General features: G+C 51.7%; 1 pseudogene; it reads right to left on the reverse strand.

Moving 5' to 3' along the window:
* LOC128945472 (zinc finger protein 208-like) overlaps positions 1 to 1,557 on the reverse strand; it is a 294,561-nt pseudogene extending 293,004 nt beyond the window's left edge.
* Positions 1,558 to 16,879: the final 15,322 nt, after the last annotated feature.

Consider the following 16,879-nt stretch of genomic DNA (forward strand, 5'->3'; position numbering starts at 1 on the left):
CTGGCGATGGGCTGGGGACCCCAAATTAATCCAAAATGGGGTCGGGACCCTAAAACGGAGCAGGAAGGGCCTGGAGCCCCCAAAACCAAACACGGGGAAGGGGACTGGGGGAACGATTGGAAAGGGGAGGGAGAGCAGGGAAAAGAGGGGGGCAGGACCCCAAAATTGAGCTGGGAGGGGGATGGGACCCCCAAACAGGATGAAGCCAATTTTGTTCCTGGAATATGTAAAGTAGTTTATGGATACGCGAAAAGCCTATTAATATGTAACAGGCTGATGTAATGGGAGAAAAGGACCGTAAAGCAAAGGTTGTTATGGCCACCAAGACCCCCCAGTTATTTTCAGGGACACCCCTTAATTAATCTGGTTTAACTACATCAGCCTGTTGCATATTCATAGACCCTCATCCATATCCATAAACTAATCTACATCTTTCAGGAACTATTTTACATGGCCCAGCCTTGGGGGTGTCTCCCTATTTCAGGAGTCTCCACTGAAATAGAAAATGTAAACCCCCTCCCTTTGATGATGATGATGATGATGATTACATTAATTAATTTTGAAATTAAGGGGTTCTCAGGCAAAGATATGGGAGTAGAAATAACAGTTCTTTATTAGGAAAAATTAAAAATACAAATGCAGTAGTACAAACAAAAAAAACCCAGTGACACAGTCAGAATCCTCTGGGAATCCAGTGAAAAAGGCTGATCCTCCGGGAATCCAGTGGGCAAATATTTATCCTCAGGGAATCCAGTGGGAGAAGCTGAAATTTTTGGAATCTAGTCAGAAAAAGGCTAATCCTCTAAGAATCCAGTGGGGAAAGGGCTTATCCTCTGGGAATCCACTGGGAAAAGCTTTGTCCTCTAGGAATCCAGTGGAGAATGAGGCTGATCCTTTGGAATCCAGTAGGAATAGGGCTGATCCTTTGGGAATCCATTTCTTAACCCCCAAAGACAGGGCACAGGAAGGGCCATGGAGTTTTTATAGGGCGTGCCAAGGGTGGAGTTGGGGTTGGGGTCAGGGGAGGAGTTCTTAGCAACACAAAAAGGGTGACATCAAATTCCTGCCTCTTAGCAACAGCAGCACTCCACACAGAACGTGTCCCCAAATCCTAAATTCCCTCTAAAACAACTGAGAAATTATGCAACGTCAGATATATTCAATGAATTTCCTTCATTTAACCCAGTTTTGGGTGTTCTTAAAGGATGAAGGTGAAGCAGAGGCCAAACCAAAAGGCAAAGCAGCCAGGTGTGTTCCCAACATGGATCACAGGGAATGTGAGTGACCAGGGCTGTGCCCAAAGTGCCTCCTCCAGTGGGGGATGGAGCTGGAGCAGCGCACGAAGCTCTGCCCGCACTCGGGGCACTCACAGGGCTTCCCTTAGTGGTGCCTCCGTTGGTGTTGGGTCAAGTGAGAGCTCCTGGAGAAGCTCTTCCCACACTGGGGACACTCGTAGGGCCTCTCCCCAGTGTGGAGGCGCCGGTGAGTGATGAGGTGGGAGTTCTGCTTGAATCCCTTCCCGCAGTCGGGGCAGCGGAAGGGCCTCTCCTCTGTGTGAATCCGATAGTGCAGGAGGAGAATGGAGCTGTTCTGAAACCTCTTCCTGCATTTATCACACTCGTAGGGCCTCTCCCCAGTGTGGATGCACCGGTGCCTGATGAGGGTGGAGTTGTGCTTGAATCCCTTCCCGCAGTCGGGGCATTGGAAGGACCTCTCCTCTCTGTGACTCAGATAGTGCCGGAGGAGATCGGAGCTGGTCAGAAACCCCTTCCCACACTTGGAACACTCGTAGGGCCTCTCCCCAGTGTGGGTCCTCTTGTGCGTGATCAGGATGGAGCTCCGGCTGAAGCACATCCCACACTGGGAACACTTGTACGGCCTTTCTCCAGTGTGGATCCTCTGGTGGCTGATAAGGTGGGAGCTCATGCTGAAGCTTCTCCCACACTCCCCACACTCGTAGGGCTTCTCCCCAGTGTGGATCCTCTGGTGCACAATCAGGTGGCAGTTCCACCTGAAGCTCTTCCCACACTCCACGCATGTGTGTGGCTTCTCCCCATCATGGAGCTGCTCATGGAGCACCAGCTCCGAGCTCTGGCTCCATCTCCGGCCGCCTTCCCGGCCCAGGCTGGCTCTTTCCCCCTCAGATCCCCGCCGGCTGCGTTTGCAGCCCCTCCTCGTGCGGCATCTCCGGGGCTTTTCCTCCCCGTTGGCTTCCTGCGCCGTGGAGCCGCTCAAAACGGCCTCTTCCACCAGGTTCTGCCGCGGGCATTTGTCCTCCCTGCTCTCCATGCTCAGCTCCTGCTCTGGGGGAGGAAGGACAAGGACAGGATGGGATTTGCCTCCGTGCCACAGGCAAGGGCAAGGAGATCCCCCCAGGGCTGAGCTGCAGCCGGGGCCGTGCTGGGCTGGGAGATGGAGCAGCACAGAGGGGAAAGGGGCACTCATCACCAGTTCGGGGCTGTGCGCAAATCACAAAGAGGACTGCACTGCTGGGAATGCGTCCTGAGCTGTGTGATTTTCCAACCATCTGCCTCATTATTTGGTTATGACCATGGGAAGATGCCAGTAGCTCACTTCCCAGGTAGCAGACAAAGGACTTCATGTTAAAACTTACTTTAAAAGGTTTTTGGCCAATCACACAAAGCAAAAGCATATTGACAGTAGTCCCATCCAAGCACTATAAGCACATTGAGGGTTAAAACAATGCTTGCTTATTTCAAGTACAATACCTGCTTGTAAGCCTTAAAAAACAATGCACAGAGCTCCATTATTAAGCTTGAATCTTCCTAATATCTTGCTAGATATACTTTTCCGCAGGTTAGGGAGTTATTCTAGATAAGTGTTAATGCACAGACCATTGTTCTATTTCTCCTTACTTTCTACTTCTTATACAATTTTTCTATTGGCTGCTGCAAAGCTCAAATCAGTTCTAATGTGTCTGAGGCTTGTCTTTCGCAGCTTTCCCAAAACCATCTGATTTTAAGCATTCAAGAGACACTGACTTCCTCCTCACCTGCCTCATTGTCCTGGGGCATCTTCCTCTTCCTCGCAGCCTCCCAGGAGCTGGCAATGGGAAATCCTGGTTTGGGGAAAACAAGGGATGAGCACGGTGAGTTTGAAAGTGCCTCTGCCCAAGTCCATCTCTACAAGTCACTGGCACTCTGGGCTCCCGAAAAACCTCCCAAACACCACGATTCAGCCCGGAAAAAGCCTCCCAGGGGTTCCCCATCCCTGGCCCCTCCCCTTAGTGTTCGGGGGTTCCCCCTGTCCCAGCTGCTGGGGGTCACGCTTGGATTGGGGGTCCCCCTTCTCCTCGGTGCCTGCCCTGTGCAGGCTGCTGGCAGTCCCAGCAATGCCAAAAGCTCCCCCTGCTTCACTCTCCCCATTTCGGGATCCAGGGGCTGTTTGGGCTCCCGGGCTCCCTTCTCCCCTCATTCTCTGCTCTGGGCTGCAGCGGCTCCAAGGAGTCCCCCCTGCCCCTCTCCAGGCTCTTGAGGCTCCCGTCAATGGCGGCGCTCCCCCCTCTCTGGGCTCCCCACTTTGGGCTCCTGGGGGACACAGGGCTCTGCTCCTCCAGGCTGCCTCTGCCGGCAGCCGCCACCGCCACCCCCCGATGTCCCCCCAAGGGGCCTTTCCTGCTCAGCCTTGGACTTCTTCATTCTCCAAACATCCCCCCAAAAACCCCAACCCAGGGACCCCCCAGGATATCCGGGCCGAGCTCCCCCTCCCCGCTCACCGGCGCGATTGGGGGGATGATGATCCCACAGGTGGGGGCTGCGAATTCAGGCAGGGATCGACTGCGTGGTTCCCTACCCCAGCTCAGCCTCGATCTGCCTTTGTCCCTCCTCTTCCTCCCACTCCTCTCCCCTTCCATCCCCTGCACTCGTCCGCCCTCTCTGTCTTATTCCCACCTCCTTTGCCTCTTTCATCGCTGCTCTCTCTCCGCCTTCATCCCTCCTCTTCCATCCCTCCCCCTGCTCCTCCTCCCTAACCCCACGTCCTCCTCCCCCTCCATCCCTGCCCTTCCCTCCATCCTCCTCCTCCCCCACCAGCAGCCACACCCTCGGTGCCCCTTTCCCGCAGCCCGCAGCAGGAGCGGGGATGGAGCTGGGACAGGTCGGGATGGGCAGCGCGGGGCTCTCGGCTGCTCCCAGCCACTGCGGGCGGGGGGAACCCGGCCCGGGCCAAAGGAGAGGCAAACTGGGCAAACTGGGGGCTGCACATCCAAACTGGGCCTTGCTGGGGACCCTGCCTGGCCACTGCCAGCCCTTGGGGCTCCTCTCGGCACATCCGCCAGGGGGGAACGCACACAGGGCTGGGGGATCCCAGCAGTGGCAGCACTGCCAGGGACTGGGCTGGACTGGGATCGTACTGGGAGTGACTGGGACTGTACTGGGCTTGTACAGATATCATACTGGGATCATACTGGGTTTGTACTGACATCATACTGGGATCGTACTGGGATCATGATGGGACTGTACTGGGTTTGTACTGACATTATTCTGGGATCATATTGCCATGCCAGGGCAGACTGTGATCGCACTGATGGACACTGGGATCATTCTGGGATCATACTGGGAGCAACTGGGACTTTACTGGCTTTCTATTGACATCCTATTGGCATCATACTGGGATTGTACTGAGTTTGTACTGACTCCATGATGCCATCATACTGGGATCATGCTGAGATCACACTGGGAGTGAGCAGGAGCCTGGGGGGGGCAATTGAGACCATGTTAGGGGTAAATGGGATATACTGGGATGAACTGGGATGGTGCTGAGGATGGCTAGGATCATACTGGCAGTGAGTGCCACTACACTGAGGCTGACTGGGAGTGCTTGGGAGCAAATGGGATCATACTGGAAGGAACTGGAAAGATGGTAGAGGGAACTGGGGTACCCTGGGATATACTGGGACTGACTAGAAGGAAAATGAGGGTGAAAGAGAGGAACTGGAACCATGCAGAGCAAAACTGGTTTATTCTGGCAGAGACTGGGAGCACACTGGGCTCATATTTGGATCATACTGGGAGGGACTGGACTAATACTGGGAGGAACTGAGTGTCACAGTGAGCACACCTTGCACATCATCCCCCATACTGGGCCTGACTGGGAGCAACTGGGAGCAAATGGCATCATACTGGGACACACTGAGTTGATTAAGGAAGCAACTGGAACCATGCTGGAGACAGCTGGGACCAAACTGGGAGAGACTGGAAGTAAGTGGGATTATACTTGTAAAAAATGCATATTTTGTGATTGGGTTATCCCAAATATTAAAATGACTATTATATGTCTTGTGTTAGAAAGTACTGCTGTATTAATTCTCTTAAGTAGTGGGTTAAATATAGTTTTAGGTTATTAAAAAATGTTAAAATAGAAACTATGCTTGGTATGAGACATTTTAAAGAAAGGACTTGCAGCGAGATAGCAGCCACAGGACACCTAAATCTTTCAAGGAAAAAGAATTTATTGGTCTCTTGTCAGAAGAAATAACTTCTTCCTGCCTTGAAGCTGCTGTTAGGTTTCAGAGCAAGAAGTTGACAATGACCAGACAGAATCCTGTGTTTGAATGGAATTTATGCATCATGTATGAAGTGTATGAATATGCAACAGGCTATTGTTTTTAATGGTTAATCCTGTGTTAACGGGTGTCCTTTTTCAGGCTTGTGCTGCCCAGAAAAAGGTACCCACACGTCCGTAACTTTGTATTTGTTGTCTCATATTGTCCTAATTCGATTTCTCCAAATTGTTATTACTCTAATATTATTACTATTTTTTATAACCATTTTATTACCATTAAACTTTGCAAATTTTAAAAGCACGTGATTGGCATTTTTCACAATTTGGTAGCAGAGGATGGTGGTTACTAACACCTCGCTGCCGGTGCTTTAGGAGAGTCAGAGTGGGGAAGGCGCGCCCTGCCCCGTTGGCAGCCTCGCTCTGTCTCCCCTGGGGTGACCGACAGACTCAGGTTATGGTGGACAAAAGGAGAAAATAAAACAAAGAGAAGGGAAAAGGGCTCCCTACGACCGCGGTAATTGGCCCCATAAGAGTAGTAATGTGCACGAAGAACCCGGGAAGGAAAAGGGATTGGTAAGTATTTCTCAGGAGAGCAGGTACAGGGGGATGAATGTGTGTGAATGAGAAGAGGGCTGGTTGTCCCAGACCTGCCAAGTGAGTGCTGGAGTCTCCCACGCTGCGTTTCCGACTTTCCGCGGTAAGCGGCCAGGAAAGAGATGAAGTGAATGTTAACAGGAGTGAGAGAATCCCCCAGGGTAACTGGGGCTGGGTCCCAGAGAGGGGCTGGACCCCTCGGAGGAAGGGAGCAGAGGAGTTTCCGAGCCCAATCCACTAGGAAATGGGACAAACGAGGACCCTAAAAACCTGCTGGATCGAGGGATAAGAGTGCCCAAGAGCATCCAGAATTAAAACCTGCTGGGCTGAGGGACTAACATTCCAAGAGCATTCAGGGTTGAGCAAAATTCTGCCAGAGTGAAGATATCCTCAAGAGCATCTGGGATTGGAGCACACAGCTGGGCTGAGGGATAAAAAAATGCCAAAGTGTTGGGGAAGATGAGACAGGAAAGCCTTATAAATATGATTGTCTGGGAAAAGACTTTGACAATATAGAAACTACAAGCGAGATTGAAATGAAAGCAAGCTTTGAGATATCTTAGTTTCTGAACAACTGGAAAACAATGGTGTGGCCCAACTGAAGGTAATCCCCTTTTGATGAAACAATTCCCTCTGCTTGCAGACAGGTCCAAGGGTCAGAGCAGACCCTACTAGCTCAGCAGAAGGGGTCCAAAAAGGACTTTTAAGGGTTTAAAATGTAACACAGTATGGTAATGTAATGATTCTTATAGGCTGTATGTAAACGCTCTAGGATTTCTATCTTGTACTAGATTGGTTAGTGAGCAATAGAATATTCAACACAGAAAATTTATTGTATTGTAACGGGAACCTCGCTCTCTTACGCTTTTACTCTCTCACCCCCTCTACCCCTCTCTTCTCTCGGGCCTGCTCTGAGCTGTGCCTGGCAGCTCCAAGCAGGGCCCTGCACCCAGGCCCTTTGCAATAAACCCCAAGTTCCATGACCTGGCTGCAGAGATGTCTCGTCTCCGTCCGTCCCGACCGTCCTACCCCCCGACACTACGACACCCAAGAGCATCTGGGGTTGCACAACACAGCTGGGTTGAGGGATATCCAAGAGCACCAGGACTGGCCAGAAACACCTAAAGTTTTAATAGCTGATGTGAAAGTAAAAGGTACCTTATTGTTGTGTTGTTGTGTGTGAGAGTGAGTCACACACAAAATCAGCCTCAGGTTCCCGGGCGAGTGGGAAGGGGGGGCTGTGGAAAGAGGAGTGTGTGACCCACAAATAAGCCATTGTTCTCCTGGGTGTGTGGGGGCTGTGGCATAAGGTACAGGTGACCTGCAAACGGGGCCATTGTCCCCAGGGCGTGTGAGGGGGCCATGGCTAAAGAGTGTGAGTGACACACAAATCAGCCTCACAGGTGAACGGCACCCGAGGCAGCAGAGTCAGGGCCCTCCAGGAGGCCCGGAGATACTGAGACCCAGAGGCCACCCCAAGGTGAGGGGGGGCCACAGGGACCGGCGATTCTCTGTCAACAGGGATCCACTCTGTGTCCTGAGGGTGGGAAAGAATGTGTGGAAGTGAGTGAGAAATAAAAGTGAGTGAATGTAGATGAATGAAAGTATAGGTAATGTGGATTGTGTATCTTAAGCTTCAATATATTTCCTTGGAGGGAGGTGTATGCTACTGAAAGCAGTGTGAGGAAAAAGATTTTTTATTTTCATGAGTGTATTTGAAAGAAAAGTGGTATTTAGCTTGTTAGTGAATGTGAAAAACAGAGGAAGACAATGAATAGATAAGATCTTGAAAAATGAGACAGAAAACCAGTAAGTTGGGCACAGGGGAAAAAAAATGAAAAAAAAAATTCCTTTGGGAGTTATGTCAGCTAACAGAGATACAACTCCTTGCAAAAGGAGAAAATACAGGGTATGTAGTAGTTGATGGGAAAAACATGCAAACTATGGAAAAAGGGAAATTACTGTTAAACTAGTAAGCTCTAACTTGTGAATTATATAATTTTAAAAGAGCACTAGAATATTTAACACAAAATAAAGAAACTATACATACTGATTCAAGGTATGCCTTTAGAGTAGTACATACCTGTAAAAAATTTGGAAAGGAAGAAGATTACTTAATTCAAGAAGAAAAGGACTAGTACATGAGGAACTTATTTTAGAGGCATTACAATCACCTAAAAGTGATAGCTATAGTACATATTAGGGAACTCCAAAAGGGAAAGACCCCAGAAAGATGAGGAAATAATTTGGCAGATCACGAAGCTAAGGATGCAGCAGAAAATGGAGCTGAAAGAGTTATGTTAATATTAACTCCAAACGAGGAAAAACTGGAAATTCCAAACTTTAGGAAAGTCAAGAAAAAAGAATCAAACAACACAGGAAGTGAACAAGATAAATCAGGGAAATGGAAACTTCTTGATGGAAGACAATTACTTAATAAATTGCTTTACTTCTAGGAAAATATTAGAAGACATGCATCAGAAAACGCACTGGGGTACTCAAGCTTTGTGTGATCATTTTTTAAGGAACTATACGTGCACTGGGATTTTTGGATTTAGGATGAATCCTTAATTTCCCAAAGGATAAATAAAAAGCTGAAGAGAAAAACAACATTAGGAGGTCCTGAGTCAGCTCGTTGGCCATTTCAAAGTATCCAAGCAGAAGTTTAGATTTGTTAGGTTGTGGGTTTATTTGTAAAAAAACCCCATTTAATATAGAAGAAAGAGAATATGCCATATGTTAGACAGGAGATTTTAGGAGAATAAAAATCATTGAAGTATCAGAATGCCCCGAGAAAAAACAAGAAAAGAAAAAGGGAAATGAAAGGAAAGGGAACAGGAGGAAAAATCAGAAAGAGAGTGGGATCCTCTGCAGGTCTTGCCCCCTCCGTTCACGGCCCAGGCGCCTGTCCCGGGTCCCGGCTCGCTGCCCGCCTCAGCTCCGCCTGCCCCGGTTTCCATCCCAGGTGCGGCCTCACTGCCCAGGGCAGCTCCACCTGCCCCGGCGCTGTCGCTCAATTTGTGTGCCCTGCTCCCACTGCCTGGCCCGCGGCCGCTCTGCCGCCCATGCTGAGCAAGATCGGGGTTGCTCTGTCCTGCCGCCAGCTCCGAGGTCACCGCGCCCACCGCACCCAGGGGGGGTCCCAGCCATCCCATCCCCGGCTGCCCTGCCCGTGCCACCTGCGCTGGGCACCGCCGCTGCTGCCGGGCTCTCCCACCTGCCTTTGCTCTGCCGGCAGCTGCCGGATCAGCCGCCATCAGCCATGTGGGGGCTACCCACGCTCCGCCTCGGGCTCCACGGGAAGATCTCCCTCTGCCGATTCCAGCTGCAGACCCTGCTCACACTCCAACCGAGCCTCAGCGGGATATCCTCCCCTGACCCCGTCCTGCTCTGAGTTACATCCCTTTGGTAACCACAGCTCCGGATGTTCAGGGAAACTCTCTCTCTCCACAGGAAGCACCTTATCAAAACACTAGGAGCTCAGTTAAAAGACAGCCCTCTCCAAATTCTTTCCCAAAACATGGGAGAAAGGCTAGAGAAGGTAAAAAAGTGAAAGAGTTAGATGAAGGGATTGCTCTATTTCCGTTCAGAGAAGTTCCCATGGGAGGGATGTGCCGCCCCGCCCCGCGGGAGCCACCAGCGCCCCTGCCGGCCGTGCCCGGAACTGCACCCAAGGGCAAAGCGCCGCAGCCCAAAGGCCGGGACTGGGTCCCTGCTCTGTTTGCTGTCAGTGCCGCAGCTGTTGGTGTTTGTTTGCTTTATTATACACACTAGTAAAGAACTGTTATTCCTATTCCCATATCTTTGCCTGAGAGCCCCTTGATTTCACTATTCTAAAAATTAAGAGGGAGGGGGTTTGCATTCTCCATTCCAAGAGAGGCTTTTTCTGCCTTCCCGAGCAGACATCTCTCTTGTAAAGCAAGACAAGCACCCACAGGCACTGAGGGGGGCTGCAGGAGGGGCACAAGAAGGCCCTGCAGCACTTGGGCACAAAGGCACAGCAGGTGAATGCAAGAAGGGAGCAGCAAAAGGCCAAGCTGAAGGCAAAGGCCAGGGCACAGTTCCTACAGCCCCTGAGGCATCAACCCCAGGGCCCAAGGGGGCCCCAGCACCCAGGGCACGGCTCGGCCACAAGCACCTGGCACAGGCATTGCCCTCCTCACCAGGGGAGAGCCCACCCAAACAGCCCCTGGCAAGGAACCAGGGCTCCAGCTGCACGGCACAAGGACACTGCAAGCACAGACGGCAGCACCCTCAGGACCAGCAAGTCCACCCCTTGATGGACATGGATTGGCAGGGCTGTCACAGCTCCCATCACACCAGGGACCCTCCACAGTGCAGCCCTTGAGAACATTCAGGGTTGGTCTGCATTGAGAGGAGGCATGTCCTGTTGGACACAGGGGCCTCTCAATCCACTCTGAATCTTAGACCTAATGGGGGGGAATGCCAAAAATGTCTCTGATTATTCAAGGGATAAGTGAGAAGGATGTGTGGTTTTATTCAACCACTGTTAGCAGAAGTGGGAGATGGGTCTGAAATGCATGAAGTTGTATTTGCTCCTAATTGTTATCATGATTTACTGGGAAGGCATTTGATCGCTAAACTCGTAATGCAAATTAATATTATAAAAAGTGATACAGAGGCCATTTCTGTTGTACCTCTGTGCCAAATGTCATGCAAGGCCTATGCTGAAGTGAACCCAGAAGTGTGGGCAGCCCCAGGGAAAGAGGGAAAATTAGATATGGAGCCTCTACAAATTACTTTAAAGCAACCAGGACAAGCAATACCCTGTTCCAAGAGAAGGAAGGAAGGGCTCACAGCCTGGGATTGAGTCCCTGTTAAAGGCAGGGCTTTTGGATCCAAGGATGCCTCCCTACAATGCTCCTATCCTGCCAGCCAACAAACTGGATGGATGGACACAAGGAGGAGGAAACACAGAATTTGCAAGTGTTAAAATGAAGATTAACTGAGGCGGCTGGCCTGGGCCTTCCAGACAGGGAAAAAGAATTTTAATTAGAGGTGGATATTAAAGAGGGTCTTGCCTAAGGAATTCTTGAGCTAAAATATTTAACTCTACATAGGATCTCCTACAGTTCAAGTCTGGCATCAAGTTAAAGATCTGACAACCAAAAGAGCCTCTAAATGGATGAGCAGGGCTCGGTTATTACAGTATGAAACTTGTTCAATGGCACAGGAGGATTTAGAACTGAGGACAGGGCAAGGCTTTAACCCAGCCTCCTGTTTGAACAGCCTGGAGAGGGGCTGGCAAGGAACCCAGGACTGCACTCAAGGGACAGAGCTCCAGACCCAGCCTGGGACAGATTGATGGGACATTCCCTGGCCTGAGGGAGAAAATGTGTTTATGGATGGGTCTGCAAGGGCAGCAGAAGGGAAAAGAGCTACAAGACAGGCTGTTATTATGGAAGGGGAATCAGACACAGCGCAGGTCACCGCCCCATGCTCAGCTCAACCCGCCCAGCTGTGGCTGCTTGTGAGAGCCTGGCACTGAAATGCCCTGAGCAGGAAGGCTTCAACATCTTCTGCTGACACCATGGCACCTAACAGGGGGGCAAAAGCAATACTCACTGCTTCAGCAACCGCTGGATCAGATACCAAGGGATATTCTCCCACAGGAAGCTGGGCTGGCACAGAGCCTGCCCTGGCACTTTGCTGCTGCCAACACTCAGCCAGGACATCGGCTCCTGCCTAAGGAGTGCCAAGCAGCACCACTGGTGGCCAAGGGGCCCATGCCAAGTGTCCCTGAGGCCACAAACTGCCCCCAGCACAGCTCAACACAGGGGGAGGTCTCAGCCTGGCCTCAAGGGCTCTGAAGCCCCGCAGATTTGCACTTCCCACCTGCAGCAGTAGGATGGGAGGCCGCCCCTGAGCCTGCCCTGAAGGCAACGCAGCAGCAGCCAGGGCTCCACAGCGGGCCAAGCCCCTGCGCCTGCCCACAGATCCTCGCCTGGAATCCTCTGCAATCCTGGCCACCCTCCTCTGCCATCTCCAGACCCTGGGGCCAAGCCTTGCTGCCACTGCTGCAGCTTCAGCGCTGGCTGGGCCTGCACCGCCACAGCTGCTGGGGAACACCACGGCACAATTCCACTCTGGGGCTCACTGACACCCACACTCTGGGCTGCCTGCCACTGTACTGCTGCAAAATGTACCGATTTTGGTTCTTTTAAATCTTATTTCTCTGCTCAGGCTTGGTTTGTCTTTGCCTTGGGGAAAGGAATTTTAAAGGTTTTTTTTAAGGGGAAGTTACACCACTCAACGGAGATGAGTTTAACACCTGAACAGACTGAGAATAGCCCAAAAGACACCCACAGAGACAACGACCAGCAACAAAACATCAACATTGCCCAGCAGCAGGAAGAGAAGCTTCATTCCAGGCAGCCTGCAGAGCAGCTTTAGAAATGCAAATGAACACTGCTGGGCAAAGGGTGGACAATGCACCTGGGTCTCTTGCCTGGGGCAGGAATTGAGCTGATTCCCTCTGCCCCTCACCCCAAGCTCTGCCTGCTTGCACTGATGGAATTTGCACAGCTCAAGGCAGAGCCCAGGGGGAGGATATCTGACCCTGCAACACAAACGAGTGAAGCTGCAAAGGGAAACAGCAAATGGAGAATGTTGGGAAAACTTCACTATAAAAAATTGGGGGCAATCATCCCTCTGCCCACTCCAATTTAGAGCACTGGGGGTTTTTTGCTAACAAAATTCAGGGAAATCAGTTGGGTATCCAAGTATTTGATGATTTAATTAGACAAAAGCAGTCAATTGCTGCAGCCCTGGCTGGAAAGAGTGGCCAAAATTGGGGAAAAGATGAACGGCCACCAGAACAAATCCTACAACACCATGGACCAGCCCCTGCGAACCCGAACCAATTCATATCAGGAGCCACAGAACCCATTTCTCATTTCAATGGCATCATTAGATTACAAGCTCTGCTCGGAATAATAACCAACCAGACAGCTCCAGCTCCTGACCTTCCTGGCGACCAATCCACTGAAATGAGGAACACAACACTTCACCATGGGATGGGATCATATTACCTTTTAGCAGAAAAAAAGGGGAGTTTGTGGAAAATTAAATGGCTCAAACTGCTGTTGGCAAAGAGATGACAAAGGAAAAGTGGTGAAACAGATAACAAAGGAAGTAAGAAAGCACCTCATGTTCCAGCTCAAACAGAATGGGAATGGGACACGGTTTTGTGGCTCCCTGGCAGACCATGGGTTAAACGAATGCTGTTTCTCCTCGGATGTGCTACAGCAACTCTTATCTTTTTGCCATGCTCCACACCTTGAGAGTGCAGCTCGTTCGACATCTGAGGGAGGGGATGCAGGTGGCAGCCAGGCCTCCTGATCCAGAAACGGCAACAGAAGGACAGGGAATGAGGGCACTAGGAATAATCCCAAATCCAAAGAGGACCAAGGAAGAAAAAACAGAGTCAATGAGTGAGTCTGCCTGGAGATAGGGCCAGGGACTTGCAGATAAGGAAGTAATGGGAGAAAACACCAGTTTTAGAAAATGTTAGAAACTGACACAGAAAGCTCCTCAAAGTCCCGCTGAATTCCGGAACTTCCTGAAGAACAAAGCCTTTACAGAGCCGTGAATATCGGCTGTTATACAAAACTGGGGGTGCACATTAACACGGACATGCAGTTACCGGACCGGGAGCTCTGAACCTTTCAAGCACGTCAGCCAGTGGGCAAAGGGAGAGGGAAATGAAGCCGGGAAAATGAGGATAAAAAGGAGGCTGCGAACTACAACAACGGCAGAGAGCGCGCGGCAAATGCCCCACGGCCTCTCCCTCTGCTCAGCAATAAAGTCACTTTTACAGGACTCCTCTGTCTCCTCTGCGCACAGAAACCTCCGGCCACGGGAATTCCCCGCACAGCCCCGGGCACGGGGCAGCCCCCTCTGTCCCAGCCACAGCAACCGGGCCGAGCCAGCGCTGCTCCGCCAGCGGCTCCTGCCGAGGCAGCGGCCGCAAGGAGACCGCGGGCAGCCGCTCCCGCAGCGCCCTCACGCCAGCGGCAACACGGGCCGGACACGGCACAACGAACCCGCCCGAGCCCCCGGCCGCCCCCGAGGCCCGCAGCCAGCCCCGAGCCCCCGCACAACCCAGCGCGGCTCCCACCTGCGCTGCGACCGCCTCCGAGCTCCGCCGCCGCCTCACCGCGCTCCGGCCGCTGCCGCCGCTCGCGGGACCGCACACACGCTACGACAATGGCGCCGCTGCCCAGCCACGGCCGCCCTCAGCCCGCCACCGGGGCCCTGCTCCGCCCCGCTCCCACCAATCAGCGCGCCACAACCACGACTGACGGCACCATCGCCCAATCCCAGCCAGGGGCGGGCTCTGCACACGGCACAGCCCCGCCCCGCGCTCTCAGGGTCCCCCGGGCTGCGTGAGGGCAGAGCCGGAGCTGAGGAACTGCCCTGGAACGGGCCCGGGCCCGAGGGGGATTGAGCTGAATACACAAACAAACTTCTCCGCATCTCCCGCCACGGCTTTCCCGGCACTGCGGCTCCGGTGGCTCCGGCTCAGCGGGAAGCCCTGGAACCTCACTTCTCCCACCCCTAATTAGGAGCACCAGGGCATCGCTTTGATTTTCCCCAAAAAGGGAAAACCGCCCCAAACCTCTGTGGATGAGTGGGGGAGGGGAGAGATTTCTGACAGAAAACTCCAAAATCTCAGAGCATGATAATGAGAAGTGTGCTAAATAGGTATGATTCATACTGACAAAATTGAAACAGCAATCAATATTTATACAGTAATTAATATTTGGCAATAATAAAACAGTTAAAAGGTGTAATGCCAAGAAAGAAAGGGGAGGAGGGGTTTCATTCCCCCCCACTTTCCTGCAGATGTTCAAGGTAGAAAAAAGCAAGAGATAACTGTTACTAAAAATTAACAGAAAGAAAGGAAAATCTGGTTGTGTCCCAGGAAAATGCTAGTTATAAGAGATTTATTGCTTTGATGCTTAAATATAATATTATGTTCGTTTTGGCTTACATTTTACTGGCTTGGTGTGCATGTGTAACCCAAGGGTGAATGAAAGGACATCGAGGAAGAGGAGAGGCCTTCATCAGTGATGACCCCCAAAGACGGGTATGACCACCAAACCGAGTGGTGGAGCATGCGCGGTAAAGGTGGTGATGAGGGCGGAGGTAGAAGTGCGATGAATCTAAAATGGGAGTAGATGGCATTGACCCATGGCACAAAAGGGGGAATTTTCCCTTGGCAAGCTCCTACGTGAGGTAGCAGGGGTCCAAGGGCCCTGCACTCCGTACCCCTCGCTGTTTGGTTTTTTTTGCTAATGCGCTATTATTGGAACCAAATTATCCCTTATTTTAACCAAATTACATTGTCAATATTTCAAGTCTATCCGATTTTATATATTCTAAGCTATTCAATGAAAATTGCTGCTACCTTTTATAGTGTTTGGTTTTTTTGATGATGGGATAATTGGGCAAATGTAACACCACTCTTCTCCCTCTCTCAGGCCTGCTCCAGCTGTGCCTGGCAGCTCCAAGCAGGGCCCTGCACCCAGGCCCTTTGCAATAAACCCCAAGTTCCATGACCTGGCTTCAGAGATCTCTTGTCTCTCTCCATCCCGACCATCCTTCCCCTGTTGTCCTACAAAAATACCCCAAAAAAACCCAAAATTGCAGCCAGAGATCACAAAATTACCCCAAAATACCCAAAAAAATCCCCAAACTCTGGTCAGGGACCATGAAATTACCCCAAAATGGCCAAAATCTGGTGAGGGACCGCAAAATCCAGTCAGGTATCCCAAAATATCCCAAAATCTGGGCAGGGACCCCAAAATCCGATCAGAAGGCCAAACTTACCCCAAAAACACCTGAAAATACCCCAAAATCCCATCAGAGACTCCTAAATTACACCAACTCTTCCCAGAATCCATTTAGGGACCCCAAAATTACCTGAAAATACCCCAAAATCCAGCCAGGGATCACAAAATTCCCTAAATGCCACAAAATCCAGTCAGGTTCCCCAAAATAACCCCAAACCAACCCAAATCCAGTCAGGGACCCATAAAGTCCACTCGGGGATCTCCAAAATTCCCTCAGGATGCCCCAAATCTAGTCGGAAACTCCCAAAATCCTCCCAAACCCACTCAGAATGCCCCCAAATGCCCTCACAATCCTCCTAACTACTCTCAGTACACCCAGGTCTCCAGCAGGGCCCCCCAGTCCTCCTCAGGACCCTTAAAAAGCTCCTCAGAATCCCCCCAGATTTCCTCATGATGTCCCCATATCCCCTCAAGACCCCCCCAGATCTCCTTAGAGCCCCAAAAACCCCCTCAGGATACCTAATTCTCCCCCAGGACCCTCCATATCCCCTCACCACGTCCCAAACCCCCTCACAACCCCTCCAATCCCCTCAGAAGCCCCCAAATCTCCTCACGACCCCCAGTTCTCCCTCTCGATCTCCCCAAACGCCCTCGGAACACCCCACATCCCCTCAGGACCCCCAGTTCTCGCTCAGTCCCTCCCAATCCTTTCATAACCCCTCCAAACCCCCCCTCATCGCCCCTCCCCCTCTCCCCGCTCCCGGCTCTGACCGCGGTCGCTGTCGCCCATCCCGCGCTGCCGGGGGGGGTCCCGGGGCTCCCTCGGCGCCCGCAAATTCCCGCCCCGCCCCCTCCCCCCCCTGCGGCCTCAGCCCCGCTCCTCCGCCGCTGGGCCCCACCGGGACCACAATGCCCACAATGCACCGCGGATTCGCCGGAAGCAG

Source organism: Melozone crissalis, unplaced genomic scaffold (assembly GCF_028551555.1).
Source record: "Melozone crissalis strain CALT ecotype California unplaced genomic scaffold, PUWL_Pcris_2 ptg000066l_1, whole genome shotgun sequence".
Taxonomy (NCBI): Eukaryota; Metazoa; Chordata; class Aves; order Passeriformes; family Passerellidae; genus Melozone; species Melozone crissalis.